The following is a 20,958-nucleotide window of genomic DNA, read 5'->3' on the forward strand; positions in this document are numbered from 1 at the left end:
AGGTTTCAATTACAGTCAGTTTCACAGCTGCAGCATTGATCTGATAAACAATTTTACAGGTCCAGTAGAACCCTGATAAACAATGCCCACCAATATAACACAGACTTGGTAAACAGTTCAACATACACAGAGTAGATACACCACAGAATTTTAGTCAAAGAGTTCCACCCTGATAAACAGTGCTCACGTGCACAACACCAACTTGGTAAAACAGTTCAACCCTGATGGGTAATTTCTCATATACAACAATTAATTAGTAAGTAATCTCATATTTATTACACACTCTTCACAAACAATATCACATGTACAGCACTGTCCTACTTAATTTCACTTACACAGACCATCTCAGATAAACATTGCTACATTTTGATGGCACTCCTGATAGGTAGCATGGATCCACGGACAAACTCCATACCTATTTCCTTTATCTTGCACCTTTATACAATGATTTATAACACAGAGAGCCTAGCAAAGAGGAATGATTCTTTGTTGTTTCTCAGTAGTACTTCAGTATTCCTGACAATCTATGCTTCCGCGTTACTTTTTATTCGGTGCTTTATTGGGCATTTTTTATATTGTGCAGGATGTACGGTCTTTAGAGTAATTAAACCAACAAAGGAAGTTTAAGTGCACATATACGGAGAGGTGGGAATACCAACCAGATAGGGAACGGCTGCCAAATTGACACTATATGCTCTTGTTCCCTACTGATTATTAGATCACCTGGCAGACTTCAAAGCAGCCAAGGTTGTGAATAGACAGCCAAAGAATGTCAGACTGCCCAGAAACCTCTGCATAATATTATTCATCAGAAATATCTTTTGTGGTTTCCAGTTATTCAAGATGTTAGCAACACAAAGAGGCACAATAAATTCCTCTGGGTGTGTGTGTGTGTGTGTGTGTGTGTGTGTGTGTGTGTGCGTGCGCACGCGCGCATGCGTGCATACAAGCATGTATGGGTATAATTTTGTGTCTGTGTCTGAGTGCATGCAGGCATGTATGGGTATATTTTTGTGTGTGTGTGTGTGTGTGTGTGTGTGTGTGTGTGTGTGTGTGTGTGTGTGTGTGTGTGCACGCGCGAGCATGCTTACGTGTGTACGTAAGATAAAACATTTGAAATGAATCTCACAATAAAAGTAATATAGCTGGATGTGGGATATGTAAAATTGTGTGTTTGGACCTAGGCTGGGGATATACATTACAGCAAAATAAATAAGTACAAGTCTTATTTTGAAAGCTCCTTTCACAACTTTAAAATTTACCAGTTTGAGTGAAGTTTTTCTTTCTGTGTTTACTCTGCTCTATATTATCAGGGCACTAACAATCCATAGTGATACAAGAGAGCCTGCAAATGGTGAAATTTGAGGCAACGCTCACAAAATTTTGTAGGAACTGATGAAGGGTCTCAGCCTGCAGCGTCAAGTGTTCATTTCCGTCCATAGATATGTTGCTCGACCTGCCAAATTCCTCCATCAGTTTGTATGTGTTAAACCATGGTGATATCACTGATGAGAGATTGGACAATCAGTTAAAGGAGATAAAAAAAAATGTACACTTGCATAGCTCTGTTCATGAACTCAATACCCCAATGTGTATAACAGTCAGTGTTTAATTGTGGGGAGCGGGTCATGAATACATGCAGAATTAGCTTATTAAACAGCACCACTTAGTTTTTCTTAGTGAAATTGTTAGATGCTGAGAGGGACTGCTTGTCTAATTTCCTTGCCCTTATTCAATATATTATTATTGTATCGTGCGACTTAAAAGGGAGTCAAGTCTTTGATTTAACAGCTTATGCAAAAAAAAGACACATCCAACAGTGTAGCACACCCTGAGTGTTGTACTCAAGTCTCTGCCTTATTTTATTTTGTGCTTAACCCTTTAGAATAGTACTCACTGCAAAACCTTCTAATTTAGAGGCAGAAGACTTAATAGCTGTACAAACTCTAATGCTCTAATCAGTTTTTTAATGAGGGTTTGGATGAAGTGTCTAGAAATTACCCATTCCCGGGATGCATCTGTAAATCTATGGGATGCTTTCCTACTTTGTGTTCTGGCCTAAATTGTAATGTATCTCCCAATTCCAAATCTAAAAGTAATTTGGAATAATCATTGATGAAAGAGTGGTTGCTCTGCATGTTATAAGTAAATTTTACTTGCACTTTCCAAAGCATCTGCTTGAAACAAGTAAGGATCCATGCTGACTGCGATCAGGAACAGAAGCACAGACAGCACCCACTCTGTTTCTCAATTAAATTACTACAGTTGCGAAAATGTGGAATAAAAAATGTGTGTGAAATGCTGAACATATTGTTCAGAATCTGTAGAGAGAAACAATTAATGTTTCATATCCAGGACATTCAGGAGAAAACTTACAAAAGAAGAGATTTTGCAGATGCTGGAAGTCCAAAGCACCACACACAGAATGTGGAGGGAACTCAGCAGGTCAGGCAACATCAATGGAGGGGAATAAATAGCTGTGTTTCAGATTGAGCCCTTCTTCAGGACCCTAGACATGGCTTGACTTCCTGATTTCCTGGGGAGATGTTAATTGCTTCTTTCTTTATTAACATTATTACACCTCTTGAGTAATTCCAGCATTTACTGACTGTAGTTCTCTTCTTTATCATCTGTGCTGAAGCTATTGAATTCAACTCAGGTTAGTGGTTGACTCGGTGTTAGCAACAGAAGGGATTCACCCACTGAACTGTGTTGATGCAAAGTTCCAACATCTTCCTACTTGGTAGAAATGGAGCGTAATTTTGCTGAATTGGTAACACTTCTCAAGAGTTGGAAGGAGTAGATTCATATCCCACTCCAGAAACTAGAGCATGTAATCTATACTCGGCCTCCAGAATACTACTGAAGATAAGCCTTGCTGGCAGATTAGATAGAGCCCCCAGCCTCTCTTGAAAAGACATGAGAATCCATTGGTATTACTTGAGGAAGAGCAGGCTGGTTTTCTCTGTAACTCTGTCCAACATTTACCCCTCAACTAAAATCAGTTGAACTGGCTCAGTGCTGTTGCTAGGACATCACCATGTGCTCCTTGGCAGATATGCCTTGTGCATTAATTGTGGTCAACACTCTTCCAAAGTAATTTGCTGCCAGTGAACTTGATACTGAAAAGATTTACCACAGTGATACCAGCAGGTGTCTGGAGACTCGAGAAACCTCTGTTATTCTATGCAGATTGCCAAAGAGTTTGGAGATTCAAAATTATATTGGATTTTAGTAGAGCCTGCAGAGAGAAGCTATTGCCAATGATAGAAGGATCCGTAAGACACAGATTCAAGGTGATGGGCAAAGGAGCAAGTGACTAGATGGGAAAATTATTTTTACAGATTGAACTCATATGCTTAAATATGACATAACGTATATAATTTATGCTTCTGTTTTCTCGTAAGTGCTGGTCATCTGACACTAGGTCCCTATGCTGCTGCTGGAAGTTTCACATTGAACTCTGTACATGTACAGTACTTGACTTTGACATGTACTTGACTTGTGATGCTCTACCTGAAAGGTAATCAAGCAAATTCAATAGTAATATCCAAAACATAAATAAGAGACAAATGTTTATAGTGCTACAGGAAAGAGCTGAGGAAGGAGGTTTGGGACACTATTGCAAAGGACTGGTTCAATGGACTGGGTTCTGTGCCAGTTAGCTTTCCTATGTCTCTATAAACTGACTCTGGAAGGCTCCATAGTTGCAAAGTTTTTAATATTTTATGATCTTTGTTGTTGATGTGCAGCTTAGTGTGATACATTTGACTTTTCTACTCTGTTTTTGCAGTGTAGGGGATTTTGGTGTCCAACCTACGTTTTAGAAATTTAAAAATATCCTCATCAAAAACAAGAACATTGTAAACAGATCCCTCCAGATATCTTTAACCAAAAATACCCGATTATAACTGTTACAAAATTACTTAGACAAGAACTGAAATTCCTGAAGTCTGTACTGTGTACCTAAAACTTTTCCGTTTGTGCCTTTTTAAATTCTTTTTGCTTCCCACGTAGGATATTTTTTTCAAAAATCAATAATGAATATTTTCCAGGCCACGGATGCTACAACTGAAAGCATAAGCAAACTGCTGTTGGACCTATGCAGGTCGGGCAGTATCTGTGGAGGCAAAGGGTGTTGGGTGTTTGGGACTTTAAGACTCTATAGCAGGACTGTCGTAGTATCTTGAACCAACAGGTCGACCAAAACCTTTTATGATACAGATTGTGCAGGAGGTATTTATAGCATGCTTTTAATCCAAATAATTGTTCTAAGTGACCTCATATGGACTAAAGGAAAAGCACTTGGTTTGATTATGTTGTTGAAGTGTGAAGCAGATATTAGTGAATGTCAGAGAATGCTTAATAGCAGACTTGGAGTCGCCCTAAATTATTGAGGGATTATTCTGATTCATTACTTTAATATACAGATTCTTTAAGTGAACAAATAAGCAAAAAATAATAAAAGAATTCTTTACAGCATTTGAGCAAAGAAATGTAAATTAGTGAGGAGTCCTGGAGAAGGGTCTTGGCCCAAAACAATCGTCATTTCTGTTGCCTGACTTGTTGAGTTGTTCCAGCATTTTGCATGCATTAAATTAGGGAGGAATTTGTGTGGAAAATTGCAGTGTTACTCTGTTGCACCTCAACGTATTGAAGAGATGGTCACATCCTAGAGAAATGACCAAATAATGCTTAATACTGGGACGTTGTTAGTTGGAGACACCAGACTCGGTTCACTGGCATCCGGAAATTTGATGCCCCCTTTGTACAGGTTATTCTAAATCACATGTGTCTGAAGTGAATTGGCTTTCTGAGAGTTTATCCATTTTCCATCCAAATGGACAGATATTTAGAGATGCGCGAGGCCAGGTTCTGGTCTTCTGTAAACACATGTGATGAATGAGAGTTAATCTTACCCGCTTGGATAATTCATTTGGTATGAACTTAACTGGCCCATTAAACTCTGATCAGGATATAATGGAGTTCTCTTATCATATCACTTCCTGTGCTTCCCTTATGAACATTCCTAGCTCAAGACTGGGCATGATTTGGAAGAAACCTTAGGTAATTTCAGTCCTGAATTTAATGGAAGCAAAATGGGGGGTTGGTTCATGGCAGGAAGGGGAGGGAGAGGATACAATTTAATTGAGGGGCAAATCATATTAGACATCTATATACTATTAAAACTCTCATGCTCTGTCTGTTTGTCTGTTTGTGACCTCCAATTAGTGCAAACGGTGCATTACAGCGGCATTTTTTTTGGCTAAATCGAATTAAAATGCGCTAACTTACAGAATGCAGGCAAAGTTCAGGGTTATATATTCACATAAAATTGCTCATTCTCCAAAAATCAACAGACTGGCTTTCACCCGAAACCCGATCGGCCATCATGGAGATCGGGGTGCGACAGCTCGACGCATGCGCACGGCCAGCCTCAGCAGCGACACCTACCGGAGCAAAAGGGCAGGGCAGCTCTATTTCGAGGGGTCACATTCTGCTAATCACCATTAGCATGTGCAGGATTGGGACAGGTCTAACTGCCACCCATCAATAAGAGATAATTAAATGTTATTGTAATGATGTACTCCGAGACACCCGTAGAACACTTTGCTGCAGTCAAAGGACAGCGGTGACTATATCACATCCATTTAGGAGAGCGCCAACCACATCATCAAGAATAATCAGCATCCTTTGGTGTTAGTGCTTCATATCTTCTATCCAGCATTAGGGTAAAAATAAAATGGTCAGCCTAATTATGCCGCGTGGAAAGGGAAGGGGGACATTATGGTCAAGAGATAATGCCAAACATCGTTGGGAAGCGGCAAGGAGAGGGAGAGAACAAGAATCAGATGAGGCCAGGGCCGCAAGACTCCAGGATCAAAGAGTCAGGACAAAAAAAGATGAGAGAAGAAGAGACAGAGGAGGAGAGGCATGCACATCTCCAGGGTCAGAGACAAACAACAAACAGCAGAAGAGCTGACGAGACGGGGGATGAAAGGGCTGCACGTCTCCAGAATGACAACGAGAGGCACAAGGGTGGCAGATAAGCCAGAATTAATGCCATCAGAAGTGTACTTCGTTAAATGAGGAGCAGCTATATTTGCTTGAACTCAGCAGGTCGGGCAGCATCCGTGGAAAAGATTGGTCGACGTTTCCGGCCTGAAACGTCGATCGATCTTTTCCACGGATGCTACCCAACCTGCTGAGTTCCTCCAGCGTGTTGGGAGTGTTGCTTTGACCTCAGCATCTGCAGATTATTTTGTGTTTACGAGCTATATTTGCTTTGCTACACATCGTTCTTCTTTAATAAACTGATGTTTTCTACTTCAGTTTCCAAAGCAAAGCGATACCAATAGCATTCAGGAAAATTTAATGTTCATTCTGGTCACATCAGACTGCACTACCCTTCTCTCAAAGGGTGTCCCAACGGGCCACCCCATTGTCTAGTGTTGGCTCAAAGTAACTTCTTACATTTTGCTCTGGTTTCTAGCCAATCTTGCTTTTTTTGTGCTCTTAGATGGTTAATATCCATTCCCTACTTCCAATAAAATTCTACTGTCCATATCCTAACTCACACCTGTCCTAGTTTTATACTATTGTTGCTGCCTGCACCGAACTCTGCAGACCTGCATTGTTCAGTCTGCAAAGGAATTGAAATGAACATGATGTAGGACCTTCATTCCCAATCAGCAATGCATTGTGCAACTTGGCTCCATTGACTTACTTTCACGGAACTGAATTTTGGAACTGGAGTCCGTTGTGCTGCAGATACTATAAGGTATCTGACCAGATCTGAATTACTAAGCAACTGATCATTTTCAGTGATAAGACTAGACGAATGAAGCTGGTTTGCACACCTGTGAATAATAATGGCTAAGAGATGATTTAATGAAGAGGGAAGCTCTTCTCATTAGCACATATTTCAAAGGTACAAATGGAGAGTGAGAATAGCATTTTTACACCATAAATTGTTATGGTCTGCCACTCATTGCTTGTTGGACTGGTGGAAACAGATCTGTATTGAATTGACCCATTCAGGATAATATCACTTAGGCCATTGAGAAAGAAGCAAGTGTCGATGGACTGAATGGCTTTCTTTTTCTATTAGTGAAGCAATTCTTTGATTTGAAAATCATTTTAAGTTAACTGTCTTGTATGAAAGAAAACAGAGACCTCAGCATTCAAGCTGTGTTGCAGTATTTTTAGTACTACATTTTACTGAAAATGAATTGAAGAGCCTATTTTTCTAAGCAGCTTAGTGCCCTATCCTCCAACAGGCACGTTAAGTCAATACAGTGCATGTTGTACGGTGTAAGTATGTACTGCTTTGAGATTGTTGTGGTCAAGTGTTGGGACACATCTGTACCTTTTTAATAAACATGTTGAATAATATACTATAGTATTTTGGTAAATTGGTTTAATATTGTCACATGTACTGAAGTGCAATGAAAACCTGTTTTTCATGCCATCCCTACAGACCTTCTCATTACAACAGTGTATTGAGGTAGTGCAAGGGTAAACAATAGCAGAATGGAGAATAAAGTGTTACAGTTACAGAGAAAGTGCAACACAGACGACAATAAGTTACACGGCTACAATGGCATAGATTGTTAAGTTAAGAGTCCACCTTATTGAACAAGAGGACCATTCAATAGTCTGATAATAGTAGTATAGGAGCTGTTCATGAGCCTGCTGGTTTACCCTTTCAGAATTCTGTATCTTCTGCCCGACAGGTGGATGGGTGGGCTCTTTAATAATGTTGGCTGCTTTACTGAGGTAGCAAGAGCTGTAGACAGTTTGCACCACTAACCCAGACAAAAAGATAACTGCTCTACTGAGCACCTTAAAATTACACCAGTACGCTGATTGGAAGCAGCCTATCAGATAGTCGAGGGGTTCAGTTCATGCATTGGGAATTAATTCTGACTTTCCATGGTGGTTCTCAAGAAGTTGCTGGGAACAAGTCAAACCAAGAAACCTTAGTCAAATGTTGTTACCTGCTTGTGACTGTGTACATTGAACAATGGTGACACTTGCTATTGCTATAGATTGCAATGGCAGGGCATTCTACGTTTGAACTCTGTCATCTAATGCAGATTAATAGTGTTCCATAAGGTGTTGCCAGAATTTCAAGCTTTCTCGGGCAGGCTTAGAGCATTCTGCTTTGATCTTTTTCCTCTGATACTGTCTGTGTGGACTGTGCACATTCTCCCTGTGACCATGTGGGTTTCCTCTGGGTGCTCCAGTTCCCTCCCACTTCCGAAAGGTAGGAAGGTGTCAGAACCTCTCCTCTATTTCCAGCGTTTTTCGGTTTTGTCTTCTTTATTCATTCACAAAATGTGGACATGGCAGACAATTCCAGCATTTATGGCCCCTCCCTAATTGCCCCTAAATCAAAGACGCAATTAAGAACCAGACTAATTGTTAGTTCTGATTATGATAGTAGTGAGCCAGATGGGTACTCATAGTAATCTAGGCGTGTCTCCGTTACTATTATTGTGACTATCTAACTTGTTAATTAATTGCTTGAATCTAAATTCATCAGCTATCCTGACACGATTTGAATTAACAGCTGGATTAATGGTTCAGAATGTGTGGGGCTGAGTGCTTTGCCCTGCTCCAAATTTGAATGTTCGTTGGCACAATGGTAGCTTTGCATTTCACGTGACACTATTCCAGCTCGGGGCTTCGGAGATCAGTGTTCAGTCCTGGTGTCCTCTGTAAAGAGGTTGTACGTCCTCCCTGTGGAATGCGTAGGTTCTCCCCAGGTGCTCCAGTTTCCTCCCACAGTCCAAAGATTCACTGGTTAGTAGGTTGATTGGTCATTGTAAATTGTTCCGTGATAGGTTAGGGTTATTTTGGGGGTTGCTGGACGGTGCGGGTCGAATTCTGCACTGTATCTCTAAATAAATAAATAAGTGGATTAATGAATTCTTAACTGTTAGACCAGTAAATTAACCTCTATTCTAGCACACCACATTCTTTTCTCACTGCTGCCATCAGGTAGAAGGAACAGAATGTCTCGGGACTCACACCACCAGGTTCAAGAACAGTTACTGACCCTCAACCTTCAGGCTCTTGAACAAAAGGGAATAACTACACTCATTCTAATTCTGATGTTCCCACAACCGATGGTCTTACTATACGGACTCTTTATCCTGTTATTACTTGCTTGTTATTTATTGCTATTTATTTATATCTGCATTTACACAGTCTGTTGTCCATTGATCCTGTTTACAGTTACTGTTCTATAGATTTGCTAAGTATGCCCTCAGAAAAAAAACTCAGGGTTGCATGTGGTGATGTGTATGTAAATTTTTCTTTGAACCTTGAACTATTCACATTTGGGTCATGTTATTCTAGGCTGAGTTGTTGACATTCTGTGCTTTGTCAGTGATATTCCATTTGCTGTGGTGGAACTCCCTGTATTTCTTCCCCCTTCTTTAAGACATTACTTAAAAACTTCCTCTCTGACTAATCATTTGGCCTCCAGAGTTGACGCTGCTTTATTTTGGCTGAGTGCCAAACTGGTGTCTGGCTTCTCTGTTGTAGATTACCTTGGGGTGTTTTGCCTTGCAGAGGAGCTATAGAAGACCATAAGAGCTAGGTGCAGAAGTAGGCCATTCAGCCCATCAAGCCTGCCCCGTCATTTCATTATGGCTGATTCTTTTTACCTCTCAAACCCATTCCCCTGCCTTCTCCCTTTAACCTTTCTTGCCCTGACTAATCAAGAACATATCAGCCTCTGCCTTAAATATACCCAATGATCTAGCTTCCACAGCCTCCTGTGACAATGAATTGCCCAGGCTAAAGAAATTCTTCCTCATCTCTGTTCTAAATGCTTATCCCTCTATTCTGAGGCTCTGCCCTCTAGTCCTAGGCTCCCCCACCATAGGAGACATCCTCTCCATGTCCATTCTATCTAGGCCTTTCAATATTCAATAGGTTTCAATGAGATTGCCCCCTCATTCTTCTAAATTTCAGCCAGTACATGTCCAGAGCCATCAAATGCTCCTCATTCAATAACCCTCTCGTTCCGGGAATTATTCTCATGAACCTTCTCTGAACCCTCTCCAATGTCAGCACATCCTTTTTCAGAAAAGTGGCCCAAAGCTGCTTACAATACTCTGAGTGAGGTCTCACCCGTGCCTAATAAAGCCTCAGCATTACATCCTTGTTTTTATATTCCAGTCCCCTTGAAGTGAATGCTAGCATTGCATTTGCCTTCCTCACCACTGACTCAAACTGCAAGTTAGTGCTGATGAATGCACTGAGCTGCCCTGAGTGTAACTAATTTCCAGAGAACTGATGGTGAAGATAGTACCATTTGTCATGAGGCATCTGAAATGCCCTCTGTGTGTGTGTGTGTGTGTGTGTGTGTGTGTGTGTGTGTGTGTGGGTACAGGGGGGTTTATGATGTAAGGGATTGGAGGACCACATCACTGAGCAGACAAGAAGTTCTGTAGAGGTATGGATTCTTACAGGAATGTTGATTTACCAGTTATCCAACACAGTTGCTTTGTGTAAGTATTTTATAGTAATGAAAAAAAAGTTCCAATTAGATTTGTATGTCATATTTGTTGACACTTTAAGGGGTTGCTATGACTCGGTACAACTGTGCCTATATTTGCTTTCACCAAATGGAACTATCCTAAACTGAGCAGCTAAACACAATTCCTTGGTATGTTTCCAATGGAAACTGTTTTATCTTGGTTTAATATGCTCTCTGGGGTTTTACTATGCAAATTTTTGATGCAGCTTTTACTTTGGGGCAAGGTTTACGGTATTAAGTCTCAATTAATTTTCATCCTGAAATTTAATCTACATGCGATCGTGCAACCCATCTCATTAACCAAGGCACATGTCCTGCCTTGCTGTGAGGGGACCTCTCTTCTCAGCTAATTGGGTTGCTTGCAATCTTGAGGCCTAAAAGCCAAGAGGCAGGTCCACTGATAAAAGAGTCCATCTGGATTCATCAGAAAGCAAGAAAATAAGGCATAGAAAGGCTACAACATTTACCACCAAACTCTAAGAAGATGCTGGTATTTTCTGAGAAGGGTGATTTCCCTCATCAGAATATCAATTTTAACACTTTTAATGCTCATTCTGACATTTTTATTAAAGTATGATGTGGGCATGTGTATTTGTAAAGCAAAGCAAGGATGTCTGTATATTTTGCTGTGTGCTAGCTATTTTCAGTGTTGGCTATTATGCTAACCTCTGCTAAAGCTGTTAGAAACTACAGAATAATCCTTTCTTTCACCACATGGTGATATTATACTGAGCATTTCCGGCAGAATTTAATGATTATCAAGTAGATGCATTTTGATTCTAATTTGCCTTCAGTACAAGGTAACGTATGTATAATTTAACAGTTTTGAACCATTGTGCAAACATCACATGAATATTCAGATGCTGATTATTCAGTACTAATGATACGCAGATTTAAGCTTTAGCTTTGCTCTGATCCAGCATCCTTACATTTATCTTCTGTTACTGTTGAGCATGCAACAAATTTTGGACGATATTTGGTTTATATTCTACTGTATATTGAAGACTGTGTACTGATCTAATTGATTTGATAGGTGTATACTGAGAAAGTAGTTCCTTTGTGTGACATTCTCAAAGAAGGGATCTTAATTTTTGCCTACTCAGTGGCGAAGTAATGAAGCACTTTCAAAAGCAGCGTAGTAAAAATGTGGAAATCTTTCTCAAGAGGCTGTGGATACTGGAACAATGGAAATATTCAAGATTGAGGTCAATACATTTTCATTGGAGAAGGGTGTTGAAGGATAGTAATCAGAGACAGGTAAACAAGGTGCAGATAAGCCATGGTGCAGCAGGATGGTAGAAAGGTTGGAGGTGGGGTGATAGTCTACTCCTGATCATGTGTTATTACTGCAGAACTACTGAAAAGACTCTTCAGCAGAATCTGACAAGGGCGGTTTCTGCAGCTCTGACAATAATGCAGAGGAAGTTGTGTGCACACAAATCACACCTGCACAGTTCTTTAGAAGTCACTGTTATTTCTGGCTGTGATAACTTTCAGAATATGTGAAAAACTATCTGTACAGGTGGCTTAAAAATAATTGTGTCTGTTGTTGTGTTGGCTCTAGTTGAAGTCAAAGCCACTTCTTGAACAACAGTATTGGAGCATTTAAGATCTACCCCAGAATTGTACTGTTAATAATCTAGAAAGGCAGAAGAGAAGTAATGACCAAAATAAATCTTAATAAAGTTTTTCAGAAATGATAAAGCTTTTGTTGAGTGTGCCGTGTAGTAACTGTCCAGGAACAATGCACATTGGTATATCTGTTAAAGTTTTTTTAACCAACTAGTCATAGTCGTAGTCATAGTCATAATTTATTAATCCCAGGGGAAATTGGTTTTAAATAAACTTAATAAACTTAAATAAACTTAATTCATAGTAACATATATTTGCAAGAATAAACCGGGCAATGCCTTTTCATTCTTAGGTTCATAGACAATGTGTTAAGTTATGTCCAATTTATTTCTGAAAACCAGCAGCATGTGGCCACTCACATAGTTTCCTGGGGTGGTTTACTGCTACGGTAACTGAGGGGCTTCCTCACCCAACTCGGCCCCTCTCTGTCCAGTAGTGGAAGAACCCTATACTGTTGTCCTCCCCCACTAAGCTCTTGTGGTGGCTGCACCAAGCTTCAGTGCATCCCTCTGCATGTATTCCTGCAGCAGAGAATATGCCAGACAGCAGCATTTAATGCACTGTATGATGCACATGAAACTAAATGTAATGTAACAATGCCTGTACTTAGGGTGTAATGCAGCAAGGCATGTGGCACTGAGGGTTGCAACAATGCATGTTTCATAGCTGTATTTTAACAGTGCATGTTAAAAATACTTGTTTAATGAGTATAATATAACAAAAGTGAGTGTAAAATGAGTCCACTGCATTGAGTGTGTTGTAATTATAGGAGGAATCATGCCACTGACCGATTTGCAGACTGCAGTCAGTCACCATCTCACGATACCAGCTCTTATCTTCTGCATGACACAGTGTGGACATCCTCAGGAAAAGCCAGCTCTAGGCCCTGTGCACCTCAAGCCTTTACTGATGGTAAATGGCAAGAACCCTGCCCACAGAATTGTTTTGACAGCTGGCGAGGCCACACCTCCAAGCTGTCAAAGACAGTCACTGTTTGTGAGAGAGTAGAGACCGCAGATGCTGGAGCAACGCACAAAGGCGCTGGAGGAACTCAGCAGGTTAGGCAGCGTCTGTGGAGCAAAAAAGGTAGTCCAGCTTTCGGTTGAGATCCTCCCTCAGTCCAGATGAAGGGTCTCAGCATGAAATGTCAACTGTCCATTTCCCTGCGTAGATGGTGTCAGATCCTCAAGTGCTTTCTGAATATTTGTGAATGTCTGTTGATATTTATAACATTCAAAACTTTAAAAAATTAAACATGCAATTACAGTTCTTTTAAAGTCTTAAAAATGCTAAAAAACTAGCATTTGAAGTTATTAAATACATTAAAATTATCCAAATTAACTCAGAAAATTTGTAAAATACCTGATCTCTAAGCCTCATGGCTAACTTTCACCAAATAAGCAAGCGTGTTGTTCCTACGCCAAGTTTAACCTGGCATTGTATTAGCAGACAGATTTTCCAAGGAAATGCTGAGAAATTTAGGGAAGTTCTCCCTCCCTTGCTGAATTCCATGAGGAGTGAAAATCCTAGCTGGTGTTTGGGACTTGCATTTTCGTATGGGAATCCCTACCCACTACAGAGCAACAAAGGTCAGTACTCTGAATTCCACATGGAATTGCCATCAATTAAAACAGTACAGAACACTACAGCACAGGAACAGACCCTTCAGCCCGTGAGATTGGTGCCAAGCGTGATGCCAAAGTAAATAAACCTCTTCTGCCTGCATATAATCTATATCCCCCAGTCCCTGAATGTTTATCTGCCCATCTAAAAGTATCTTAAATGCCACTGTCATATCTGCTTCCACTACCACCGTGACAGCACATTCCTGACATCTAACACTGTGTTCAAAAAAAAATTGCTCTGCACATCTCCTTTAAAATTTTACCCCTCTCCCATGTTATTTGACTTTTCTACCCTGGGCCAAAGGCTCTGACTGTCTGTGCCTTTCAGAATGTTGTCTGGTCTCCACACACCTTCTGACATTCCAGAGAAAAAAAATCTAAGTTTGTCCAAATTTTCCTTATAGTTAAGTTTTAATTGGCGATTTGTTTGAATGTTTTTCAGATCTTGTTAGAGTGCTTGTATTTGGAGATTGAAGTCCACCCTGAAATGAGCAATGTGAATTTTATTACTGCATTCTCATGATTAGCTTTATTGGAGAAACCTGGAGACTGATATGTTAATCGCAGTCTGCTAACCCATGTGACAGGAACACTGGCAAGAGAGCTCACACCACAGCATTCTAGTCCATCTCCCTTTCATCAGCTCAGGGTATCCCAGGTCTCTTCATAGCCTCTGAATTATCTTTGAAGTGGGGTCACAGGTGTAATATAGGAAATGCAGCAGGCTGTTCGTACACAGCAAGCTCCCACAAACAATGAGCCAAACAGTAAAGAGCCTTTCACATGAATTACGTTGGTCTCTTTACAACCTTTCCATTTTTCTACATATTCTTGTTGTTGGAACTATTACAGGTAAGGTATAGAATCAGTAAAATAACCAGAAATGTTTTTGAAATTGTGGCAAATAGCTTTCGGTTCTTATTCCCTGAGGAGGTTTTTAAAAAAATACTTATTTCACAATGAACCAATTCACTCACACTACAGTAAAATAAAGCAAATTATTAGTCATTACTAAAATGAATTGTGGAGCTCTATTGTGTTTAAGTTTATTATGAATATTTGTAACTGAAACTGGACTGAGTTCAGGTTAATAAAGCTGTGCCTTCTTGCTTTTAAGAGCGGCTCATGCACAATGCACAAAGCTGTTGCTGGGAAATTAATTCTGATGGGTTGGCTTCTGTTATTTCCTGCTTGCTTCTCTTTGCTAATTGACGCTTTTGATGTGATGTTAGTTGGAGAAGGTGCATTGTGGGTTGGGGGCCATTGGTGATTGTTAATGGGCATTTGGGCTGGGGGGTTGAAAATAATGTGAGCAAAGTCATGGCAGGTGAGAAATGGGTCTGAAGTGTGTGTAGCCTTGGGATTTAGAAAAGCACTACCTGTGGAATTAGAGTTTGTCACCTGTACTTCTAGAATCAATTCATGCAGATGCTTTTAAAATTGAGATTCCTCATTAAGTTAGCCTTATACCTTTTCCCATTAAGATCAGCCATAATTTTGTTTTAATTTAAGATGAGTACTTGCATGTTGTATCAGAAAATGGTCCGATTTTCTCAGTAGGTTATGAACATTCTAATGACAGCGATGCAAGTGAATCCTGTGATAGGTAGCACAGATTTTTAAACACAAGAGATTCTGCCGATGCTGGAAATTCAGAGCAACACACACAAAATGCTGGAGGAATTCAGCAGGTCAGGCAGCGTCTCTGGAAATGTCTTGGGCTGAGTCCCTTCATAGAGCATTTTGTCTGTGTAGAGGAGATTGTACTTCTGCTCTGTTTGAATGAGGTAAAATGTAGATAATTTTACTGTTATCCTTGCAAGTAGCTAGATTTTCTCTTGACTCTCCCTCTGTCTCATGCCACATGGCGCTCCTCTGTACCCCAGGGCTAGCAAAGGCCCTCATTGCATATAAATTACTAATGTGAGAAGTAATTATTAAAATTCCTCTTCCTCTTTCCCACTTAATGCAGGGTGATAATTGCCTGTGATATCACAGGAGATCAGTGCATTGTTGATTATATACAACGACATTGCTCTAATCATTGCGGCAGGTTTAGGCTGTTTAATTCAACATCTAATTACTACAGATAGAGTGCTGCCAAGCTGGGGGGAGAGAAACTCTTAAAATATTTGCTGGGCGGAGTTGCGTAGTGGGGAGGGATGAGTTCCTGTGGGAATAGCCACCCTATAGAGTGCTAATGGTGGCATCTGTTTCTTGATATCTTCCAAACTCCTGCGGATTCTGTGAGTCAGGAGTTAAATCTCCTGTTGAACACTTCTTGTTAACGTCGAATCTTTGCTTGCTTTTTTTTTGATAATACAAAAATAATTGTGGCTTTTTGTACTTTAGTTTCATTTCAAAACATTCAGACTCAAAAATAAAATACTGCAAACGATGCAAGTCTAAGTAATAAAAAAAAGGAAATATTAAGAAGGTATGAATGTAAGGAATAGGATCAGGAGAAGGAGATTGTACTTGCTTCATCATTCAATCAGTGTATTGTTGTTATTTTACTTAAGTGCCCCTTTCCTGCATTCACTCTATATCCACAATTCCCTCAACCTTTCAGTCTCTGTCTTGAACATATTGACTGACTGAGCTTCCACGACTGTCTTAGGTAGAGAACTCCAAAGATTCATGACCCTCTCAGTGGGAAAAACTATCTTCTCATCTCATTCCTGAATGGAAGTCTCACTGTCCCTGGTTCTGGACATCCCAACTGTGGGAAGCAGCAAACTGGAAGCTCTGGAGGACCCAGCAGGCCAGTCAGTATCTGTGAAGGCAAGATGTGTAAATTGACGTTTCAGGTTGTGACCTGCATCAGGACTGAAAGAGAAGGGGTAAGATTGCCAGGATATAGCAGTAGGAATGGTGTCAGGGTTTGGGACAGGCTGGTAGCTGACAGGTAGAGCCAGAAGGGTGATAGGTAAGTGGGAAAAAAGGTGAGCAAAGGAAGGAGAATGAGGAGAGAGTGTGTGTGTGAGAGAGAGAAACTCATACCACTAGGCTGTGAACTACTAAGGTGGAATATGAAATATTCTTCTTCCAGTTTGTGTTTGGCCTTTGTAGCAATGAAGAAGGCTGAGAATGGACAAATTAGTGCAGGAGAGGGAAAAATAAAGTTAAAACAAGATGGAACCGTGAATTAAAGATAGCCATGGTGGAGAGAGCACAGGTGCTCCACAAAACAGTTGGTGTGGTCAGTGCTTGTCCAGCATGCAACATAACCTGCCATGTACTGATTCCATCTATTATTCCCACTGCCTCGGGAAAACAGACAACATATTCCAGGACCCACCTCCTTCTACTCTGATCATTCTCTCTTCTCCCCCTCTGGTCAGACAGAAGATACAAAAGCTTGGAAGCATTTACAGCTAAACTCAAAGACAGCTTTTATCCCTTTGGTATTAGACTCTTGAACAGACCTCTAACGTGCCAGACGATAAATTTCAGAACTGTTGATCTCCTAATCTACCTCACCATGGCCCTTGCACTTTATTTATGCACCTGGACTATACCTTTTCTATAACTGCAACAGTATTTACTGCATAAACAATAGAAAGTCTGCAGATGCTGGAAATCCAAAGGAACTCACACAAAATGCTGGAGGAACTCAGCAGATCAGGCAACATCTATCGAAATGAATAAACAGTCGATGCTTCAGGCAGAGTCTCTTCTTCAGGACTAGAAAGATAGGGAAAAGTTCTGTTTTCTCTTTTAAATACCTGGGTGTAATTTCATATGCAAGGTCTACCTAGATAGCATGCAAAATAAAATTATCGTACAGTATCTTGGTATATATGACAATAATAAATCAATACTAATGCGGTGGATACCACAGTAGGTCAGATTGGAAGAGATGCAGGTGAACCAAGACATGCAGAAGATACATATAACATCTCTGCCTTTTCCTTTTCCCCCAATGTGAATTATCCAATCTCATTCCATAAAGGACCCACATTTTTGCCAAATCTTTTTCTTTTTATGTGCCTAAGTAAGTTTTGAAAGTCTTTGTGAGTTTCTGGTTAAGTTATTTTCGTGTTCCACTGTCACTTTCCTGATTAATTTTTTTATTGTTTGCAGAATCCTGAAATTCTTAGTCTTCAGCTTACTACTCTTTTTCTCAACATTATAAACACTATAATGTTCACACTAACTTCATCTGGTTGGTAGTGTGAATTAATCAGATCAATGACCTTCCATTAGAAGTGGAAAGAAGTGAACTGTAGGGAAGGGGGAGAGAGAGGAAAGAATTTTCCTTCACAGATGCTGCCCTACAGGAAGATCATCACTTATGCCAGGTTGAATATTTACATGAAACATTGTTTCCTGCATTAACATTGTTTGCTCTACATTGGAACATACAAATTAGACCAGTTGGTCCAGAAATCTGCTCCACCATTCAATAAGATTATATCTAATTTGACTGTAGCATCTACTTTTCATTTCCACTTTCCTCCAGTAACCTGTCACCCTATTTCTTATCAAGAATCTATTTTAAAAACATTCTGATGCTCTGCTTCCATTGCTATCTAAGTAAGAGAGTTCCAAGGACTCGTAATAGTTTGAGAGAGATTAAAACTGGCATCCCTTTATTGTTAGACAGTGGCAGCTAGTTCATCATCTCCACATCCTACTTGTAGACCCCTCGAGGACAGCATGGTAGTATAGCAGTTAGCAAAATGCTGTTACAGTGTCAGCGAACCAGGTTCATTTCCGCCATCGTCTGTAACGAGTTGGTATGTTCTCCCTGCGAGCACATGGGCCTCCTCTGGGTGCTCCAGTTTCTTTCTACATGCCAAAGATGTATGGGTCAGTAGGTTAATTGGATACATGAGTGCAATTGGGCAATATGGGCTCATTGGGCTGGAAGGGCCCATTACCATGGTGTATCTCTAAGTAAATAAATAACCCATCCTTCTGGAGGTAATTGCCATTTCTTTAAGTTCAGCTAGGAAATTGAAATAAATCTTAGTCTGGCCATCATTGTGTATGTTCAAAATTGGAAAAATTGCCCCTTATATTTTCTTGATCTTTTCTATATCTTCCTGCCTCATCTACTCTGAGAGTAATAATTTAAACTATTACTCTTGAGGCTGGCTGCCTAGAAATAAGATTGCTTATACCATCTCATGGTTAACGTGGACTTCAAAGTTATAGATTATTATTGTATATTGATAGAGGACCCCGAACATAGCATGGTTCTTACCAGACTTGTTAGCAATCAAAGTTCAGAATCAGAATCAGAACCAGATTTATTATCACTGGCGTATGTCGTGATATTTGTTCTTTTGCAAAAGGGGAATGACAAGACAATGTTTGTGGGTTCTTGGACCATTCAGAAATCTGATGGTGGAGGAGAGAAAGCTATTCCTAAAACAGTGAGTGTGAGTCTTCAGGCTCATGTACCTCCTTCCAAATGGTCGTAAGAAGAAGAGGGCATGTCGCAATGGTACCGGTCCTAGGTAGATACTTTATTGATCCCAAAGGAAATTACAGTGTCACAGTAACATTACAAGTGCGCTGATATAAATATTAGGAGAGAAGTAGAAAGAATAAAAAATAAGTTACGACAAACAGTCTAACCAGGTGCCACTTTCTTGAGGGACCAACTTCTGAAAATGTCCTTCATGGTGGGGAGGGTTGTGCTTGTGATGGAGCTGGCTGAGTTTATAACTCTGCAGACTTTTTCGATCCTGTGCACTGGAGCCTCCATACCAGCTTCTGATGCAACCGAACAGAATGCTCTCCACCGTAAATCTGTAGGAATTTGCAAAAAGTCTTTGGTGACATACTAAATCTCCTCACACTCTGAATGAAGTGGAGCTACTGGTGTGTCTTCATTAGGATCGCATCAATGTGCTGGGCTCACGATGTTGACACCTAGGAATTTGAAGCTACTCTCCCTTTCCACCACTGACCCCTCAGTGAGGACTGGTGTGTGTTTTCCTGATTTCTCTTTCCTAAAGTCCACAATCAATTCCTTGGTCTTGTTCGTGCTGAGTGCAAGGTTATTGTTGTGACACCCCTCCAGCTTTTAGTTCCTGTATGGCTCCTCATCACCAGCTGAGATTCAGCCAACAACATTGGTGTCATCTGCAAATTTATAAATGGCTTATGAGCAATGCTCCTGTACGGTCATGAGTGTAGAGAGAGTAGAGCTGTGGGCTAAACATGCATCTTTGAGTTGCACCTGTATTGATTGTCAGTGTGGAAGAGATTTTACTGCCAATCCATATTGACTGCAGTCTTCTGATAAAGGAAGTGGAGGTTTCAGTTGCAGAGGGACAAACAGAGGGCCAAGATTTTGAAATTTGTTCATTGTGCTGAGGGAATGATGATGATGTTAAACGCCACACTGCAATCAATAAACAGCAGTTTGACATATGTTTAGCGGATGTTAAAATTTGTTAGTGACATGCATGAGGAGATGGAAGACTTGAAGAAGTTGCATTTGAATTGTACTCCCCAGACCTTTAAAAGCTTTACTTTTAAAGTAAAGTACTTTTGGAAATGTTATCATTGATCAACTGTTGGCGCACACAGTAAGATCCCACGAACAGAAATGAGATTGCTACCAAATAATCTATATTCATGATGTTGATTGGGTTGAATTGTTCACTATGAGAGCATGGAGAATTTCTTTGGGAAAAAGTCATGGGATAGCCAAGGTTGACTTTAAGTGGAAAATTGGTGCCACAAGTGCATGTATACACAGGTGCAAAAACAATTTACATGCAGCAGCACTAGGGGCACAGAATTCCTAAGAAAAACATATATTTTCAAAATTATACAGGAATGGTATTTTGAACGAAAACAGAAGTTGCAGTGTTTTCGTGTTTACTTATTTGTTCTTTCGCAGGTTAGAGATGCCTGTCACTGGCTTTAGTCATCTCATGAACTGAGTAGCTTACTAGACCATCTTGGAGGGCAGAAAAGAGTCAGCTGTACTGGTAGATTTTAGGTCATACAGTCATGGAGTTATATAGAATGCAAACAGGATATCTACTCAAACTGTGATGTGTGTCTACACCAAACCCATTTGCCCACTTTAGGCCATTAACCCTCTATTCCTTTCCTATCCAAATACCTGCCTACATGCTTTTTAAATGAGACAGAACTGTATTAATGTGCATTTGTAAA

General features: G+C 40.3%; 1 protein-coding gene and 1 long non-coding RNA gene across 7 annotated transcripts in view; one reads left to right on the plus strand and one right to left on the minus strand.

Annotated features, from left to right (window-relative positions):
• lef1 (lymphoid enhancer-binding factor 1) overlaps window positions 1–20,958 on the plus strand; it is a 174,870-nt gene that overhangs the window by 36,492 nt on the left and 117,420 nt on the right. The window lies entirely within an intron of this gene.
• Window positions 1–20,958, minus strand: part of LOC140196720 (uncharacterized) — a 42,186-nt gene that overhangs the window by 1,922 nt on the left and 19,306 nt on the right. The window contains exon 4 of one of the 2 annotated variants that reach the window (XR_011885791.1): window positions 19,448–19,575. The exons of the other annotated variant lie outside the window; for it this stretch is intronic. This is a non-coding gene — a long non-coding RNA (uncharacterized lncRNA). Of the gene's footprint in view, window positions 1–19,447; window positions 19,576–20,958 lie in introns of those variants that run through there. 2 annotated transcript variants of the gene reach the window in all.

This window comes from Mobula birostris, chromosome 4 (genome assembly GCF_030028105.1).
Source record: "Mobula birostris isolate sMobBir1 chromosome 4, sMobBir1.hap1, whole genome shotgun sequence".
Taxonomy (NCBI): domain Eukaryota; kingdom Metazoa; phylum Chordata; class Chondrichthyes; order Myliobatiformes; family Myliobatidae; genus Mobula; species Mobula birostris.